This window comes from Solanum verrucosum, unplaced genomic scaffold (genome assembly GCF_900185275.1).
Source record: "Solanum verrucosum unplaced genomic scaffold, falcon-dt-bn FXZP01000089.1, whole genome shotgun sequence".
NCBI lineage: Eukaryota > Viridiplantae > Streptophyta > Magnoliopsida > Solanales > Solanaceae > Solanum > Solanum verrucosum.
In genome coordinates this window covers 95,740-116,909 of record NW_026019898.1, presented here as the reverse complement: position 1 = coordinate 116,909, position 21,170 = coordinate 95,740, and the positions used below count along the sequence as shown (strand labels likewise).

The 21,170-nt window shown below is 38.1% G+C and overlaps 1 pseudogene; it reads right to left on the bottom strand.

The window, feature by feature from the left end:
- Nucleotides 1-7,589: 7,589 nt before the first annotated feature.
- Nucleotides 7,590-17,873, bottom strand: LOC125819438 (putative late blight resistance protein homolog R1A-10; annotated as a pseudogene).
- Nucleotides 17,874-21,170: the final 3,297 nt, after the last annotated feature.

Sequence of the window (21,170 nt, the reverse complement as noted above, 5' to 3'; positions counted from 1 at the left end):
GGGAGTTCATAGCTCAACAACTAATGACAATAGCCTCAAGGCAGACAACAAACAATTGAATAGGCTAAAGGTGAGCAATTTATCTATAAACAGTATAAATGTATAATCTCCAAGTCATTCCTAACTTAGGGTCGTTCTTAAAAAATTATGAGTCCCGAAAATGAGGGTTTATAATCACTCATTCATCCACCACTCAGAAATACATCTACAAGATCACCAACATTAACTACCCTATTATATCAATCCCAAGTTTTAAGGAAACATGTCGAACGAAGGAAATAGTCTTAACATACCTTTCCCATGAATTCTCGAAAGACCGTAGTTTCTTCACGAAAGTTGTTCCTTATGTCATAAGCTTCACAAACACTACATATACGCAGCTGGTACACACCTATAAATAGTTCATAATTAATCTTAAATCGGCAGATTTTCCATATTTCTCCAACTTGTCGAAACGTCCATAGAAATTAATAAAAACAATCATAGAAGAGTCCCGAGATGATTACCTTATTTAACCAAGTTTAATACTTGAAGAAACACCAATAACTACAAATTTATATCTTCAAAAATCAGCTCCAAACGCAGCTAATAGAAGGGAAAAATGATTGCCACGTGTAGAGATCACGTTCCAAGGCACGGGGGCAACCTTTAATTGTAGAAATCGTCAAAAACTAACCTTCATCATGCAAAAACACCATAGGAACCCTCTTTTAAGTTTTATTTCTTGTTTGGAAGTGAAAAGAAATATCTTCATGGGTTAAAACGTTAAGTAAGGTGACATACAACATTTTTTACCCGACCCGGATTCTGCCCCGACATTCCGTAGTAAAACCCTCATAACTTTTTACTCCGATTTCGGTTGGATACGGAGTTTTGTGCGTTGCAAACTAGACTTGTAACCCTTCAATTTAATGGGTGATTGGCCCTGTAACTCTTTATATATTGGGAGAAAACATCCAAGACATTTGACCCAAATATCAGAGAAATCTCTAAAAACAAACTTACGATAACTTTTGCCAACTTTTATTTTGCCACTTACCTAACTTTAAAACTTGAGATACAACCCTTGAACACTTAAAATATGACATAGCACATCATTCTCAATTTATTACCCAATCTCCTTGTCTTTCCATGAAGATACGAGTTAATTTAGATGTTTTGGAAAGTCGGGGTGTTACATCCTTCCCCCCTTAGAAACATTCTTCCTCTAATGAAAAAATTCGAGTCACGCGGTTGTCCTTAGGAGTTTCAAAAATTTAAGCAGAATATCCTTCGTACATGTGACTATCCAGGAACATGAAACGCAGAAATTCTAACCTACGTGTCTCACAGGATGACATAAATAGCTAAGCACTATAGCTCCACAATAACAGTGCGAGCAAATATACAATGACAACAACATTAGGAATAAGCAACAATATAAAAAAAAATCAAATTGGTATCTAACTTCACTGCACTAATATAAACTGATATGCCATCAACCTAGGTATGAAACAAGTGAGGATATTTGGACGTCATACCATCCTCAGCTTCCCAGGTCACCTCTTTTCTATTCTTGTTTCTCCACAATACTCTAACCGAAGCCACCTCGTTGGTCCTCAATTTACGGACTTGCCGATCTAATATGGCAATTGGAGTTTCCTCGTACGACAATTCCTCTGTGATATGAACATCCTCAACCAGGACAATCCGAGAAGGGTCTCCTACGCACTTCTGTAGAATCGATACATGGAAAAATGGTTGAACAGATTTTAGCCCTGAACGCAATTATAACTCATAAGCCACCCCGTCTTACCCTCTAAAGGATCTGGTATGGCCCAATGAATCTTGGACTAAGCTTGCCTCTTTTGCCAAATATCATAACACCCTTCATATGCGAGACTTTTAACAATACCCAGTAATCGACAAAAAATTCTAAGTCCCATCGTCGCACATATTATTATGACTTCTATCTGCTTTAAGCTCTTAGCAACCTCTCCCGAATGAGCTTAACCTGCTCCACTCTCTGTTGTACTAAGTCGGGTCCAATTAACCCTGACTCACCTACCTCGAACCATCCTCTGGGGGACCTACATCTTTTCCCATACAAAGCCTCATAAGGTGCCATCCCGATACTGGAATGATAACTATTATTGTATGTGAACTCAATAAAAGGTAATTCGTCATCCCAACTTCCCTTCAAGTATAGCGTGCACACCCGTAACATATCCTCGAGTGTCAAAATTGTGCGCTCGGCCAGGCCATTTGTCTGAGGGTGAAATGTTGTACTAAGATTAACCTGTGTCCCCAGTTCTTTCTGGAAAAACTTCCGGAAGTTGGCGGTAAATTGTGCCCCTCTATCAGAGATAATAGATACTTAGACACCATGCTGCCTAACAATCTCTCTAATATGGAGCCATGCATAGTCTTCGGTCGTAAACGTTGCCCTGACTGGTAAGAGGTGGGCTGATTTTGTTAGTCTATCTACAATTACCTAAATAGAGTCAAACTTGCGACGCGATCGAGGTAACCCTATAATAAAATCCCTATTAATTGCTTCCCACTTCCACAAAGGAATGACTATATCCTGAACTAGCCCAATCGGCTTTAGGTGCTCAACATTCACCTATTGGCAATTAGGACACTGTGCCATAAACTCATCAACGTCCTTCTTCATCTCGTGCCACCAATAGATCTCCTTAATATTATGGTACATCTTCGTCAAACCAAGGTGAATAGAATAACGGGAATGATGTGCCTCTTCCATAATCCGATGTCAAAGCCCTGCAATATTCGGAATACACAATCGACCGCTATATCTAAGGACTCCATCTCGTGCAATAACAAATGCTAAAAACTGATGATCATGAGTCTTGGCTCACAGCTGCTCTAAGCTAGGATCCTCTTGTTGCCGTGATTTTACTTCTACAACTAGAGATGATACGGCTGTGTCCTGATTTGTTACCCCACTATCTTCTGCCTCCAATAATCTGACTCCCAAGCTATCTAACTGATGAAGGTCTCGCGCTAGATCACACTTCACAACACGTAAATAGGATAAACTACCCATAGATCTTCGACTGAGGGCATCGGCTACCACATTCACCTTTCGTGGATGATATAAAATATACACGTTGTAGTCTTTCAGTAACTCAAGCCATCGACGTTGTCACAGATTTAACTCCTTCTGTCTATATATATATTGAAGGCTTTTATGATCTGTGAAGATGTCAACATGAATGCCATAATGTCTCCAGATCATTAACGCATACACAACTACAACCAACTCTAAATCGTGGTTCGGATAGTTCTTCTTATGCTTTCTCAACTACCTTGAAGCATATACGCTAACCTTACTGTGTTGCCTTAAAACACATCCCCACCCAACACCAGAAGCATCACAATATACCGCATAGCCCTCTGAACCCTCTGCCAATGCTAGAACTGGTGTTGCTGTCAACCTGTCCTTCAGCTCCTGGAAACTATGCTCGCAAGCCTCAGTCCATTGGAACTTATTTACTTTCTGAGTCAGCTTCATTAATGGGGCTGAAAGTGAACAAATACCTCTACAAACCTTTTGTAGTACCCAGCTAACCCTAAGAAACTACAAACCTCAGTGGAATTCATGGGTCTGGGAAAAGTCTTTACGGCCTCAATCTTTTGTGTATCAACCGCAATGCCTGCATCTGATACAATATGACATAAGAAAGCTACAGAGTCCAACCAGAACTCATACTTAGAAAACTCTGCATAAAGTTCTCGGTCTCGAAGAACCTGAAGGACAGCTCGCAGATGATTTGCATTCTCAGCTTTCGAACGTGAATACACCAAAATATCATCAATAAATACAATCACAAACAATTCTAGATATGGCCTGAATATACTATTCATCAGGTTCATGAACACTGCTGAGGCATTAGTTAATCCAAAAGACATTACCAAGAACTCAAAGTGTCCATATATGGTTCTAAATGTCGTCTTTGGAAATTATTTCTCCCAATCTTGGATCTGGTTATACCCTGATCTTAAATAAATCCTTGAGAAGCACTTAGCACCTTGTAACTGATCAAACAAGTCATCGATCCTTCGAAGGGGATACTTATTCTTTATAGTTGCCTTATTCAGCTGTCGGTAAACGATAAACATTCTTAGTGAGCCATTTTTCTTCCTTACGAATAACACTGGTGCACCCCATGGTAAAGAACTAGGCCTAATAAAACCTTTATATAGCAAGTCTTTCAGCTAATCCTTCAACTCCTTTAGGTCAGCAGGAGACATTCTATAATGAGGGATATATATGGGTTGTGTACCTGGTAGCATATCGATAGAAAAATCAATATTCTTTTCTGGAGGGATACCAGGGAGCTCGGTTGGAAATACATCTAGAAACTCATTAACTACCAAAATACCCTAAAGAGTCGGTGGTTCTACATCTATATCATGAACGTGAACAAGATAATAAATACAAACATTAGTAATCATTCCCCTCACCATAAGATAGGAAATAAACCTACCTTTAGGCGTTTCCTGGAAAGTCGAATCTAACAATCTTTGTCCAGCCCTCAACATTAGCATAACAAGATGTTAACCAGTCCATACCCATAATGACGTTGAAATGATCATCTCTAACTTTATGAGGTCTACAGAGGTCTGACGATAAATAATTTCTACCGTGCAACCTCGATAGACTCTCTAGGAAATAATAAACTCACCAATTGCTGTAAATACAATAAAGGGTTGATCTAATGACTCTACTTCTATACATAACTTCCCTACAATTAATCGAGTAACATAAAATAGAGTAGATCCAGGATCTATCAAAGCATAAACACAATGGGAGCAAAAAATCATTGTACCTGTCACAACATCTGGTAATGACTCTGAGTCCTATCAGTCGGCTAGTGAATATGTACGGTTCTGTCCACTACCAAAACTAGATTCTCCCTCTCTGCCCGTCCACCTCTACCTCTACCTACTGAAGTTTGGGGTCCACGCCCTGTAGACTGTACTGATGAGGATGAACCTACTACTGACCTAGTCGACTGACCTATACCACCCTTACCTATGGTCGGGTAGTTTGTCCACCCATGCCCCTCCTGTCCACATGAATAACAACATGTGGAACCCTGTTTGTACATCTCGAAATGCATCCTACAACAACTAGCGCAACGCACCGGGGCTGTCCTAGACTTGCCTAAACCCCTCTGCTGCTGATAGCCTAATGCTCGTAAACCCTCACCTTGGCCTGACTATCCCTGAAGATCAAATCTACTACCCTGGACCTACTGTGGTGGAGGTCTAGGTGGTCTAATAGAATATCGGGGTGGGACCACTCCCTGTGAACCAGCGGGCCTAGCCCTCTTCTGTCTCTCTCTCCCGACCCTCTCACTCATATATTGTAAATGTCGATGATCATCTATGTCTTGTCTAAACGCCTGAATTTGTGAGATATCTATATTATCATTTATTGCAGCGGTAAAACAAGCGTCGATATAGTCCGAGTCGAGCTCTCCCACAAATCTACGCACCCTTTTTATGCATCGTATCAACAAATGCTGGTGCATATCTATCCAATGATTCAAATCTCAGCCATAATATCGGATACTCATACTGCCCTGTCGGAGGTTCAAAAACCGGTCCACCCGACCATCCCTAATCTTTCGAGGCAAATAGTGTCTATGAAAGCTTCTGTAAAGTTATCCCAACTGGGTAGAGATGCATCATTTCCCCTAGATCTCTCCCGACTGTCGCTGGGGAATGTATGACTCTAAAGATCCAATGAAGCTAATCAACAAAGTGCTGAGGGTCCTTTACTTAGTATGTCCCTGTAAATTGTGGAGGATTCAAGGCAAGAAATCCATGAACTCTCAAAATTTCGGGCCCTTCAGAAGTTCTGGCAATATCTAGTGCAACTGGCTGGCACTATGCAGCTACGAACTGTGTTAACATACATACTGCACTCTTGAAATCCTTATCAGATGGAATAGGAGAACTAGAGGTGGTAGTGCTGGTGGAGCGGGAAGTCCTGTAGCCCTTGGAGGCTCTTGAAGCAGTGGAAAAGCTATAGGGGATTGAGAAGATATCTCCCCCTAGGTCTCACAATGGGAATCCTCCACCCCTGATACCTTGCCGGTACCCTCGCCTGCAACTGTAACTAGCCCCTTCCTAGTTGTGGTATGTCTGGTGTCAGGCATGTCTATCTACATACAAGTATCAATTATAAGCTAGAAACCTCAACCCTTAAGACACCGCTATTTAGCACGAGGTGAGCAAAAGAAGGATAGTCATTCTAACATGCCTGATAGCTTCTTGCTTATCGAATGTTCTGTACAACACATTTATAAACAAGACTCTACTATACACGGCTTGCATACTCCCTAGGATACAATGTTGCTCTAATACCAAGTTTGTCATGGCCCAAACTCAAGGGGCGCAACTGGCTCCTAATGCCAAAACTCAGGCACGAGATGGCCCTGCCGAACCATTTCCTACTAGCGCATGGCAGCCACATGCAATCAAGAAAACAACCAAGTATATCTCGGCTTAAAACTAACCCCTCGGCCGGCAAGGCCACAGTAAACTGATCTATAAAAGAAACAACTACTCCCAAGAGCTTATATAAATAAATAGCCAACTAGCATAGAAGTCCTGATTGGGCTCAAATCTCTTGGGTTGTTATATCATCACATGAAAGATTCAACACTCCAAACACTATAAAAGAGAGCTCGATTGCAAGAGGAAAAAATATAGAACAAGTCTGAATCATCTCACATTCTCTACTGTTCTTTTAACAAGAATTATATTACCTAGTTCTACTGTGTAAACAAAAAAGCGAGAAGACAAAAATGTTATTGTTTATTTGATTAATTATTTCTTGTCTAATCTATTAGATGTCTACTGTAAAGATGCTTGTTTTCTTCAATCAGAACGAATAAAAATCCTAATATATAGTTTCTTAGTCAAGTCAAACATTACATTATTTGTTCAACTAATAATTCCATCTGCAAATTGTTTTGGTTAGAAAAGAGATAGTCACTGGAAGCTGGGACCTAATGATTTATCTATTTTTAACTTGTGGTGTTTAAACTCTTAAAAATTCTGGTGATATGATTCAAGCATTTCAAAGAAACTCACTTTGTTATATGGACATATTAATCCTGTTTGGGAATTATTAAATAGATGAAATAACATAACATTGAGATATTGCATTTCAAATTTCAACAAGGATTGAGGTTGAGTACACTACCAACAGAAGATATTGAACCAATGGATTTCTAGTTGTAATTGGTAAACTAAATTCATTACTAGAGCTTATTGTTCAAGACCCATTTATGTGAAATGTCAAAGATACAAATCAAATTGCTCAGACTTGGAATACAACTGGACACTAATACAAAGTAAAATAGTGACTAAAAAGGTTCAACTTAGAGAATGAAGTTGGTTAATTCATGCTGTTGCAGTGATGCACTCAATTGCATGTTTGCAGCTGCAGGGTCAGTATCTTTCTCCAATTCCTTTCAGGGTGCGTAAACAGAGAATGTCATGTAACATAATGTGATAAGTGCTCTTTTCTGTTTCAATAAAATGATTTACACTAGTTTATCCTTACATCAATTACATAATGTGATAAGCGTTTTTATCTCACCATTAAATCTCTTTTTTCTAGCTTGTATCAAGTTCATGCTAATAAGATCCCCCAAATAATCTATTTCCACTTCCTTAAAACTTTTACCATGTTCGGAAGTCCTTACAAAACCTTCTGCAATCCATAATTTGATCAATATCTGAGTCTCAAATTAAAAAATCCTCTGGGAAACTACTCATTGATGGAAAGCAAGGTTTGAGCCGACTAGGCAAGTGGTGGTAACTCAAACCGAGAACTCCTAAGCACTTTTCTGGATGACTGGCAATGATTTAACTTAAGGTTTGGGAAACATCCTTCGAATCTTCTAATATCCCACGATCACTGAAATTGTTAAGGGCAGTCCTTGGAATTTATCTACTATTTCCTTTCCAATTTCTTCCAATTCGATAGGATGATCATGTTTTGGTCCAAACATTTTATCACACGGTAACTTCCAATCATTTTCTAAATTCACATTGTTCATCTCATGAGGGCTACGAGTATTTGCATACATTGCTACCTCATTTTCTCCAGTAGCTAATAAGATTCAGCTCCCATTGTTGTAATTCGAAAGTATTCCTCTTATGTTATCCAAACAACCCTACTCCAAATTTCATCAACAACAACAAGGTATCTTCGACCCTTTAGATTCTTTTCCACCAAGTCATCTAACTCACTCTCATCCATCTCATCCTAATCTTTTTCGTTGATTCCATCTATTTGCTTTGAAATGCAATGTAAAGCTTCTAACAATACATTTATACCTCTTAATTCTTGAGATATGGTAACCCAAGAAAGAATGTCAAAGTGATACCTGATTGTAAGTTGATCATAAGCATTTTTAACGAGTAATGTTTTGTCAATTCCACACATGCCTGATATTGTAACAATCTCTAGATGCGACGATCGTCCTGTCAATCTTATAATGATGATCTTCATGTCATCATCAATTCCCTGCAGAATATCATCTTCTAACATTGGAAAACTCTTAGAAGAAGTTCCAATTAAGGAATCCCTCGATAATTCAAGAATTTGATTAGCATCTTGAGAATGAATATCCGTCACCAAGCTTGTTTCTTTGTTTTTCCCATTTTTTCATTAAGTGGTAACAAATCCTGATGTCGTAAAATTCCAAATGTCAAGCTTGAGCCTTTTGATGATTTGAGAAATCTACATTTCACAAGCATCCTTTGCCTCCCTAGCAGCAACTCTAATTTTTCCTCCAAAGACTTTTAGAAATATTCATTGGTAGTACGAAGAAATTCGAGCATTTGAGCAGTGTGACCATGAAAGAGTTCTGGATTTAGTTGGTCAAGTGTTTGAAGAAGGGAGATTAAAGCACTATAAGATGCAATCAAGGAGATATGCACATAAATTTTTTTGTTTCTTTTTAAACACTTTTTGATAAATATAAAATTAAGTCAATGCCAGTTCTATGTGTGAAATCAGATCTTTCTCATCCCTTTTAAAAGAATCACTTTTTTAGTTGTTCGGAATGAAGAAAACAAGAATCTTTACAGTATAAAATTAATAGATTAGACAAGAAAACATTTAATCAAATAAACAATAGCATCTATAGACAACCCAACTTGGTTTCAACTAACAACTAACTATTCCAACTCTCCCCTATTGTGTCTTGTGGACACTCGAGCTGACCTAATTTTTGAGGTGTCTAGATGGAGTAGTATTAATCTAACAGAGTGGAGATGTATTTTGGGTGTCTAGATGTACATACTTAAAGTGGGAGTGTTTACTTGTCAACTGAGACCACATCGAAATGTCTATTTATTTAATACTTGCCAGACCAAATTTGAGCATGGAACATAGTGTAGCAAGATTGACTTACAGAATAAACAACTTAAAAGATGACTTACTCATGGTTAGTTCTTACATAAAGAATTGGTTAGGGATGGGGATCTTTCACCCAGACAACAAAGAAACGGAAGCAAGAAAAGCAAAAAAGAAAAGAAAAGAAAGACACACGCAGCATACTATGTAGCGTCATACATGTATTATGCACCACTTTTATAACGAGGGATATATTAGCTCTAAATAATGAAACTAGGGAAAACATGTATTATAGTTGAACAAAGGAAATCATATTCAAAGTGTGAAGCCAAAAGTTCTTATTCGTACATAAAAAAATACCATTTATAAAATCACACAACACAAAACAAATATTTGTACATCGATAGATAATATTTATGAAATCGCAAATGGGAAATACATGTATTAACATGCTTATTCCTAAAGCATGAATCTATAAACAATCAGGACTGAAAAATGAAAAAAAATCACCTTTCAAAATATAAAGTAAAAGGTGCTGCATTTGGAAGATGATATTAGATGGTCCCTCAAAATAAGCTTCAATTCCTTGCATATAAAAAATAAAATGTAGAAGTCATCATCTTAATTTGGATGTATGATTTTAAAGAATTTTTTAGAACTTACTGTGACTGCTATGTATGTAGACCTTAAGGGAATTATTTCACATATCCTCTTGTTCTTGTACAATATTTCTGGAAGAATCTTCAGCATGAGGGGGACAATTATGTAATTGAATTGATTCCATAGTACAAATTTCCCCAAAATCTCCTGGAATTTCTTGAACGTTCCAGTAATTATTCTAAATGAGAAGTTTTAGATTTGAGAACTTATCACTGCTAGCTTCCCATCGCTTGAGAGCTGAGCTACTCAGTAACAATCACTTCATGCTTTTGAACTTGTGTTCATCACTTAAAATCCATTCATCACTCAATCTAAATTTAGTGCTAAAGTTTCGACGGTGTTTAAGTTTGAGCTCTTCAACATTTGGCATTGTGATAACAATTGATGATATGTCTGCCCAAACAAAATGATGACACCTAGTTAATGTAAACCTCTTAAGTGTTGTTGGAAAACCAACACTCTTAAGGAGGTCTTCCAAATAAGGTAGCTCATAAAACATGAATACTTCGAGTTTTGTTAATCTGGACATATCCAAACGAAGACAAGGAATCTCTTTTTGGACATAAAGTACACTAATGATCAATATCTTTAGATTGGAAATGCCAAGATCAGTTAATTCAAAATGCTATATTGGCCTCCGTTGATCCTACACTTGCCCCTAGTGTTGTTGTTTCAATCTCAATCAAAGCTGCTTGGGATTCTATCTGTACTACGTATGCGAACAAATATCAAACAAGAATTTTGAGATTGCGAGACCGACCGAATTGCCTAATGAAGAACACTCGTCCAGTCGCATATTATCTCCATCAGGTTCGATTACTTTGTGATGAATTTGCAACTGTTAGTGCGCCTATATTGAATCCAGAACTCATTGTTAAAATTTTCAGTGGACTCAGATCTGAATTTTGAGAACTCTCTACTCCTATTCGTGCTCGAGATTCAAAAATTTCCTATGAAGAGCTTTACTAAAGGCTTCTGGATCACGAGCTTTTCCTAAAGTATGATGACGACCGTAAACCACTATCAAGAAATATCACCGTTGTTGTAGCACAAAAGACCAACTCAACTCCTCCTAGTCAGGGTAAGAATAATTAGTCCCGCCATCGCCATCCAAGTGCGAACACTCCTTCCAACAATCAGCAATGGCAGGCACAACCAACAATGTGATCGTGCAGGTCAATCTTTTAGGGTGTGTAGATCTCAATCCTATAACCATCTGCAAGCTCGGCCAAACTTTTCTGGTCATTTTCCTTCTCAACAGACCCCTTGGATGTTGGACAGTGGAGTCACTCATCATGTTGTGTCTAATACTCAAAGCCTAGGCATTGTACATGACTAACACAGCACTGAAGAGGTCACTATGGGCAATGGTCACACTATTCCAATATCCAATACCGGTAAAGCTAAAAATCATCATTTCAAAATCTCAATACCTTATGCTCCCCTCTCATAAAAGCTAATATTATTTTTGTTTCTCAATTTTGTTATGATAAGCATTCCTCGATTGATTTTTTTCCTTTCCATTATCTTGTGAAGGATATGAATACGGGGGCGTCTCTAGTTCGTGGGTAGAATAAAGATGGGTTGTATGAGTGGCCACCGGTCTGTACACATCATTCTCCTCAATTCAATGTGATTGTTCCAATTCACCTGTGGCATCGGTGTTTAGGTCATCCTAATCGTCACGTTTTAGATACAATCTTGAATAATTTTTGCCTTCCAATTTTAGATCCTAAAGCTAGTTCCACTTGTAATTCTTGTTAATCTAATAAGATGCATAGGTTTACTTTCTCCGAAAATTCACTACAAAGTAATAATCCCTTACAAATCCTTGTAGCGATTTATGAGGTCCATCTATGGTTTTTTCAATTGATAAAAAAAGATATTATATGTTATTTGTTGATCAACTTTCAAAATACATGTGGCGGTTTACTTCATAATGGAAAAAAGAAATTTCAAAATTTGCATCCATTGCTTGAATGGAGGTTTAACACCAAAATTCAATCCTTTTACAATTATGGTGGTGGCGAATTTCAATGTTTACAGTTATATTCAAAACACATGGCATAGAACACTTAGTGTCACCCCCCATATACTTCACAACAAGTTGCTCTAGTCGAAAGAGAACACCTTCATGTTATTGAAACTGCTAGATTCTTGATGCATCAAGCGTCTTTACCATTACACTTCTGGAGGTTTGCCTATCAAGAAGTTGTTTGTCTTATAAACAGGCTAACTACACCCAATCTTCATCATAAGAGTCCCTTTGAAAGTTTATTTCAAACTATGCGAAAGTATGACTCAACTAAAATATTTGGTTACCTTTGTTATCCATGGCTCAAACCATATACCATAAAAATAAATTAGAGCCCCGTTCGACACCATGTGTTTATTTAGACTTTTCGAAACTTTATTGTCATTAATATTTTGTTCCTTCAACTTCCAAAATATATTTATCATGTGATGTCTTTCTTCTTTGGAAAATCAGTTCCCATTACGCAATATTTTTTCTCCATTTTAAAACAACACTACATAAGAATGTATCTTGGGAAATTTATTCAACTAGGAAACAACAAAAGGATAATACTCAAAATTCAAATGATTCTTGAGAGCTTAATTTACAGATTGGGCGGTAGCCCATGGACACACATTCACCCATTTTCTCTTCCCCAACATGTGCCACCATCTCATGTAATTTCATTTCTCCCTTATCTGATACTTCTTCTCCTTCTCTAACGCCTTCGCTATCCCCTACACTAAGCATCAAAATCCTATTTCCAGCCACAATTCACCACAACCAATTGTTTCATTCTCACCAGTTCATCCTTCTACCTAGTTAAATGCTCAGCCACAATCCACAATTATAACTTACAATCGCTGAAATAAGTCCATTGGTCTTTTCATCCAGAACCTTCTAGTACAATCCTCTTCCTCATCCCTTATCCCACCTCACATGGCAACACAACCTTCCCTTGTAGCCTCTACCTCTACAGTGACACCCACTCATCACATGATTACACGGTCTAATACCAATAGCCATAAGCCTAAACAAATACAGACGGTTTTTTAAACCACTTCTTCCCTACAAAGAACCTTTAAGCAATCTCAACAAATTCCAAATTAGCGTGGTTTGGAAAATGAATTTGATGCCTTAGTTTAGAACAAGATATGCAAGTTGGTACCATGTGATCCTTCTCAAAAAGAGGGGGATTGTAAGTGTCTTTTCCAGATTAAATATAATCCTAATGGTTCTGTTAACAGATAAAAAGCTCGTCTGGTTGCTAAAGGGTTCACACAAAGACTTGGATATGATTTTCAATGTAGTTTTAGTCATGTGGTAAACCGGGCAACTATTTGACTCATTCTTGTGATTACAACACAAAAAAGCTGGCCTATTCGGCACCTTGATATTAATAATGCCTTCCTGCAAGGTCGTCTCGATGTGGAAGTCTATATGCGCCAACCACCTAGTTTTGAAGCTTCGACGCATCCGATGCTTGTTTACAAGCTGCACAAAGCTATCTATGGCCTTTACTATTTATGTTCTAGTATACATTGATGGCATAATTGTCACAAGTAAGAAGATTCGTGGTGTTCACAACATCATTGATAATCTTGCGACCCAGTTCTTATTGAATGATCTTGGACCACTTTATTATTTTCATAGGGTTGAAGGCTTAACTTATCATGTTGGTCTTTTGTTGTGTCAACAGAGATACATGATGCTTATCGTGACCAATGACACTGACCTACGGTATGAGTGTCTACAATCATTGATAATATAGTAACCCAACCAAGGGTTAGGGTTGTGTCTCAAGGGAGCAATTTTGAGAATTAATAACCATTTAGAATTTCATTCAAGTTAGTCGTAGTTAAAGACATTTGCGATAAAAGAGATTGTAAATTAAAGGGGGTTACACAAAAATGTCAAATATCAAAAGGGTGTTTTGTAACAAGTATCAAAACAACAAAATAAACAAGAAAATCAAGTATGTGGAAAGGTTATTGGGATGTGAACGCAATACAAGTTGAGATAAATTGTTGGGTACATGCTTTCGATAGGAAATTTGTAAAATAATAGTGACTAGGCTAAGCTTTAAATGGAAATAAGTTCCCTCTCGGGCAACTTACCCCGTTTCAATTGTGCTCCTTTCGAACACCCATTTACCGCATGAAGACTAGCCTACGCCTTACCCCACTCACTCTCTACAGCTGAGTGTTCGGATATGGGACTAGGGCTCACCCTCTCGGGCTGAACGTCATGTCGACCCACTCCTTAGGCCATCAGTGTAGTGGTTTTGGTTTCGCGACTTCACTCTCGGGTAAGCCTAAAATACATGGGTGGCTTTGTATTTGCAATTACAAACCCTTTAGATTAAACCACAACGACTACATTAAATCACCATTAAAATACATCTAACCTATCAGCAAGCATGACCCAATAAGAATATCAACCCATATTTGCTAAATCACACCCAAGAATGAGGGGTTTTAGCCACACATTAAGAAATAAGAAATTATACCTAACACGATAATGAAATCAACTAGGTATAAGAAATTAAACCTTGAATTAAGCAAAGGAGGATAAATAGAGAAGATCCACTTCCAACTTGGGGAAGAAGAACTCCTTTCTTAATGACTCCAGAAAACCTTGTCCAAACATAAGAGAAAAATATCAACTAAAGTATTTTCTAAAGTGAAAATAATAATAATAATTGTTCCACACTCGTCTTTTAAGACTACAATTCTAAATAGTATTTATAGTTTTCACCGATTCTGCTGCAGAGGATTGTTCGGTGACTTTAGTCGAGAACGCCGATGAACGGCGATCTGCCCTTTGGTCAGATCATTGCTTCAGTGTTTTGCCTTTAGCATGCTCGCATTCTGGAACATTAGGTGGTACAACATTGCTTTGTGGAACTTATCGGTGACTCAGCGACTGCTCCTTTCCTCGCCTTGTGATCCACTTCTTTCAAGGCTTCACATATTGGAACGAAGGGCGGTTCATGTCGTTTTGGCAACTTGCCAAGTTAAACTCGGTGATCCGCATGATTCCATTTCTTGTTCTTTTCAGCCCTATTTGCTCCGTTTTGCACCTAAGTGTCCATGCTTCCACTAAAACTTCAAATACATGAAACTTCAGCGTTTTAGTCAGGTATTGAGATAAAACAAGCATTCAAGGACACTATTTCCATTTAAATAAAGCCCTAAATGAGTCTAATTTGTGGACTCATCAACACCCCCAGCTTAAACTTTTGCTTGTCCTCAAGCAAACTCAAATTCAGCCATTTAAAAGGGTGCCTCAAACAGTGCTACACAAGACTAAATCCTGAATGCACACAACAAGACTCAATTTACTTATGCAAGGATCAATTGCGTACTCAAAAATTCAAATTGTGACACACCATCACCAAAGATTCTCATGCTCGCAATACATGCTACTTGTGCAAGTTCAAGCTTAACAAAAGTATGTAAATGCCCTCACGTAAATAATGATTCCATATTCACACATAGATATGAGTCAATTAGAGATCAGGAATCAGATACAACGCTCACACTCAAAAAGAGGAACACAATGCATGTTTTCACCCATAGGTTTGCCCTTATTTTCCAATTGACTTTCGGTCCAGCTTACTCAAGATCATAAAGGTCTTTCTAAGGCTTGTAATGGGGCTGAGTGCAAAGGTATGGTCATTTAGGCTCAATGACTTTCATCCTCGTGAGATGTGATGTTCTAAAAATATCCTCTTCCCTTCCTTTCTCAATTTTTCTTCTAGTTCTCATAAGACATCCTATTATTCATTCTCCATGTATTGCTTAGAAACCCACTTTCTTTTGCACTTTTATTCCACGACTTTCTTTTTCTTTCTTTTCTTTTCTCTTTTTTTTTTCTTTTTTTTAATATGGAAGGTATCCATTTTGTTTTGCAATACAATAGATTAAGGAGACTTTCTTGCACTTCTTGACCTTTCCTTTTCCTTTTCACCAAACCCCCAACTTAGACTTTCGACCTAAGTTGGCAATTCACTAAACCACAATTCAAGAGGATTATAGGTAGCAGATCAAATCAGGTCTAGGGCTTATCAAGGTTTTTCCAAAGAAAGGTAAGGCTCAAAGGGTGTTCAAGAGAGTTTCACATGCTCAAATGTAGGCCACAAAAAGAGGTATATGTCAAATTAGCTCACACTCTTTAAAACTGCCTAAGATCATCTCAAGAGTAAACCTTTATAAATTAGTCAGACTAACAGGGCAAATTCTAGGTTTATTCATGCAAGGTTCAAAGTAAGCTAATCACACAAGGCATTGATATTTCAGTCAAACAAGACTAGACACGTTTGCTAGCGTGCAACGGTCCTCACAAGAAAATCAATTCGATAAATGGCTAGTCACAACGAGATGCAAAGAGTGCACATATTGCCTATGTAACTTCATTTGGCCTCGTCATAGCTATGCATTCATGATTGGTCAATTGAGAACACTATTCAAGTCAAAGGTATTGATCGAAACCGAGACTTAAATTTTTGCAAAAGAACAGCCACTTTCAACACAAGCGGTGGCGAAATTTTTTTTCGAAGGATCAAAATTGTTTTTTGCAATTTAAACAACAGGAGCCATAAGGTCAAACATCCACAAAAAAGCAGTATTTAAAACACAAATTAAAATAAACAGCCCAAATATATACATAACAAAATATGACTGTCAACACAAAATGTGTGGGCCCTCACCCCACCATAAATAAAAAATGTTTTTCCTCAAATGCAAGTAATAAGTATCCAAAAGGTCAGATAAAGAAAAACAGAGAGGGAGGTAAAGAGGGGTTCCTATTTAAGCAGTCGCTCCATCTGTTTGGGCATCAGTACCTAGTGCATTTTTCTGAAGTAAAACAATGGTCCCTAGAGCATTGTCATTTTGGTCTCCACTATTTGCCTTTGTTGTTGAATAGTTCCTAATGAAATGCTAGGCAGTAATGCAATCCAAATCCGCGCATAAATCAATGAGCCACAGTATTCCAATAGTGCAATAATTATAAAAATAGAGTGCAGGTGTGAATTTGGTAGGTTGAAGAAGTGAGAGAAAGTGAGTCACATGGGACTTTTAAACCTGTGGCTTGCAAAAACCGTCCAGTTCTTGCCTGTTCAGCAATATAAATCGAGATCTCCTAATTATTCGACAACACGCCAAATGTTTAATTAGTTCATCAAATGTCACACGATCTGCATCTCCTTTGAGGATTCCAACGGTGCTCTATAACGCAATCGCTGACATGGTCGGCGATACGCCACAATCTTTTTGAGACCCCCTAGTTGCACAGGGTTTTGGCTGACAATGCTTTGTGTTTGAAAATCTTTTCAGTGATCCGTCAACTAGACTTGTTGCTTGCCTCCATATCCTCTTTCAATCATCTCCCTCGTTTCAACCTATACAAACAACACACCATTATTTTCTTAAGGTAAAACAAAGCAAGAAAGGGTTTTGAGTTGCCTCCCAAACAGCACCTTAGTTAACGTCATGGCACGACGCAAGTCAGCAATTATTCTTCATCCTCAGATTCGCCCATGTAGTAATTAGGTGAATCCTCGGCGAATGGTGGGTAGTGGCCTGATATCAAATGGCCGATTTGAGCATCCTGTAGCTAGATGGTCATGGAGTGAGAGGCTAATGCTTCATTTAACATTGCGATGTTTTCCTTCATCTCAATCAACATCTCCTCTTGTGACTTCATTTTCTTTTGAATGAGTGAAAGAGCTTCATCTCCTTGCACACCTCCCTGCTTCTTCCCATGATTACACTCACGGAGGGAGTGATATTTTTCTTTACCCATGGTTTGTACTTCCAATTCTATGGCTCAGTTTGAGAGATCATCCAACTGGATAATTAGTGCCTTCCACTCCTGCTTCTTTTTGGGATTTTTTGTTGGTTGCTACCATGCCATCTAGGAGATTTTTGACAAATTCATAGTGTTGGTATAGCATGCCCCCTTGCAAATCTAACCGGCTATGCTTCTATTATCAGGCCCAAGACCCATATAGAAGCACTCCAGTAGTGCTCTATCTGTCATCCCATGAGATGGGCATGGTTGCAGCATTGCTTGAAACTTCAGCCACATGTCCTGAATTGTTTCATCCCCTACCTATTAAAATGTTAAGAGGTTGTCCCTGAGGTTCAGTAGTTTCAGCAGGGGATGATTCATGTGGTATCCATAATGATCATCCATCGTTTGTTCCCTGCTGTGATGTTCAAACAAACAAAGAAAAACTACAACTAAGATTAGTAAAGCTAAAACTACGGAAAACATAAATTCTTGCAATAATCCTTGGGATTACACAAAATCAAAAACTCAAAGAAAAACAAAACTAAGAGTAAAGTTAATACTCTACGATTAATAAGATGGAAATTATAGTGAACTAAAAATTCTCAAATAACATCAATCCCCGGAAGGGGTGCCATTTTGATGCTTATCGTGACCAATGATACTGAACTATGCTATGAGTGTCTACGATCGTCGATAATATAGTAACCCAACTAGGGGTTAGGGTCGTGTCCCAAGGGAGCGGTTTGAGAATTAATAACCAATTAGAATTTCATTCGAGTTAGTTGTAGTTAAAGACATTTGCGATAAAAGACATTATAAATTAAAGGGGGGGACACAAAAGTGTCAAATATCAAAAGGGGTTTTTGTAACAAGTATTAAAACAACAAAATAAACAAGAAAATCAAGTATGGGGAAAGGTTCTTGGGATGTGACCGCAATACAAGTTGAGATAAATTGATGGGTATATGCTTTCGATAGGAAATTTGCAAAGTTATAGTGACTAGGCTAATCTTGAAAAGGAAATAAGTTCCCTCACGGGCAACTTACCCCGTTTCAAATGTGTTCCTCTCGGACACGCATTTGTCGCATGAAGGCCAACTTACGCCTTAACCCACTCACTTTCTCGAGCCGAGTGTTAGGAAATGGGACTAGGGCTCACCCTCTCGGGATAAACCTCATGTCGACCCACTTCTTAGGCCATCAATCTAGTGGTGTTGGTTTCGTGACTTCCCTCTCGGGCACGCCGAAAACACATTGGTGACTTTGTATTTGCAACTATAAACCCTTTAGATTAAACCACAACTACTAGGTGAAATCACCACTAAAATACATCTAGCCTATAAGCAAGCAAGACCCAAGAAGAATATCAATTCATATTTGTTAAATCACACCCCAAGAATGGGGGTTTTTAGCCACACATCAAGAAATAAGAAATTATACCTAACATGATAATGAAATCAACTGGGTATAAGAAATTAAACCTTGAATTAAGTAAAGGAGGATGAATAGAGAAGACCCACTTCCAACTTGGGAAAGAAGAACTCATTTCTTGAAGAGTCCACAAAACCCTCTCCAAACTTGAGAGAAAAATATCAGCTAAAGTATGTTCTAAAGTGAAAATAATAATAATAATTGTTCCACACTCGTCTCTTAAGACTACAATTGTAAATAGTATTTATAGTTTTCACAGATTGTGTTGCGGTGGATTGTTCAACGACATTAGTCGAGATCGCCGATGAACTCGGGGATCTGCCCTTTGGTCAGATCATCGCCTTCAGTGTCTTGCCTTTAGCATCCTCGCATTCTGGATCATTGGGCGGTACAACACTGCTTCGTGGAACTTATTGGCGACTCGCCGACTGCTCCTTTCCTCGCCTTTTGATCCACTACCTTCAAGGCTTCGCTTACTGGAACGAAGGGCAGTTCATGTCATTTCGGTGACTCGCCAAGTTAAACTCGGCGATCCACATGATTCCATTTCTTATTCTTTTTTACCCTATTTACTCTGTTTTCCGCCTAAGTGTCCATGCTTCCACTAAAGATTCAAATACCTGAAAACTTCAGTGTTTTAATCAAGTATTGAGATAAAACAAGCATTCAAGGACACTCTTTCCTTTAAAATAGAGCCCTTAAAGAGTCCAATTTGTGGACTCATCAATACATTACAGATTTGTGGAAAGAGGTTATTATGCACTATTCCAAAGATGTTCCAACACCAAAGGCTTCTATTGTTGTTTTTTCGGAGTCTGCTTAAGATTCTCTAGTTGATGGCTCTCTTCATAGGAGGATAATTGGTAAACTTCAGTACGTTTCTTTTACATGTCTGGATATAGCATTTGCAAGTAGCTAACTATCACAATCCATGCACCAGCCCTTAATATCGCTTTGGACAACCATGAAACATCTCCATTGGTATCTTCACCAAAAATCTTCATTTGGCCTTCGAATTGCCAAATAACATGATCACCGTCTTCTACCTACTTAGATTCTAACTAGGCTATAAATCCTCTCAAACGAACCTCTACCACATGTTCTGTTTTTTACCTTGGTAGTTCTACAGGATCCCGGTCCTCTGAAAAGAAAAGATCTATCTATCGCTCCTCCACAGAAGAAGAATATAGGGTTGTTGCAACTACTATTTTTGAGACAAAATTGGCAAACAAGTTCACTCCATGATCTTCGGTTTCATATATCCACCACTTCTCGGATATTTTGTGAGAATGCCACCACAACATACATTTGCGCCAACACAGAGTTTCATTGTTGGATGAAGCATATTCCTATTGATTTTCACTTTGTTCGTGAACAAGTTCAAAACAAGCATATCAAAGATCAAGACCTTCACTCGGCTGATCAAGTGGTAGATATACTTACCAAACAACTTCCAAGATCTTCTTTTGTCAAGCATTTCTCCAAGTTGGTTGTTGTTGACACCATACATTTACGGGGGCGTAACAACATGATTAGAGAAGAGTCCTTAGTTTTGTAGAATTCTATTTTCGTAGTTCCTAATCCTCAGGAATCTGTTGTACTCTTTCCTTCTAGTCAGGCTTTGTTTAATGTCTTTTATATTTTCTAGGGCCTATATATATTCTTTAATTAGCAGCCATATGGTCAATAATAACTATCACAATTTTCCCATCTTCTGTTGTTCTCTCTTTAGTTAGTAATGTTAGTCAATAAATAGTAGAAGTTATTATAATGTTTGTTAGAGAAGTTAGTTAGGAAACACTGTATATAAAAGCATCTATAATTGAAATTGTTGATCAATCAAGTTGAATGAAAATTTTACTGTAAACTTCATCT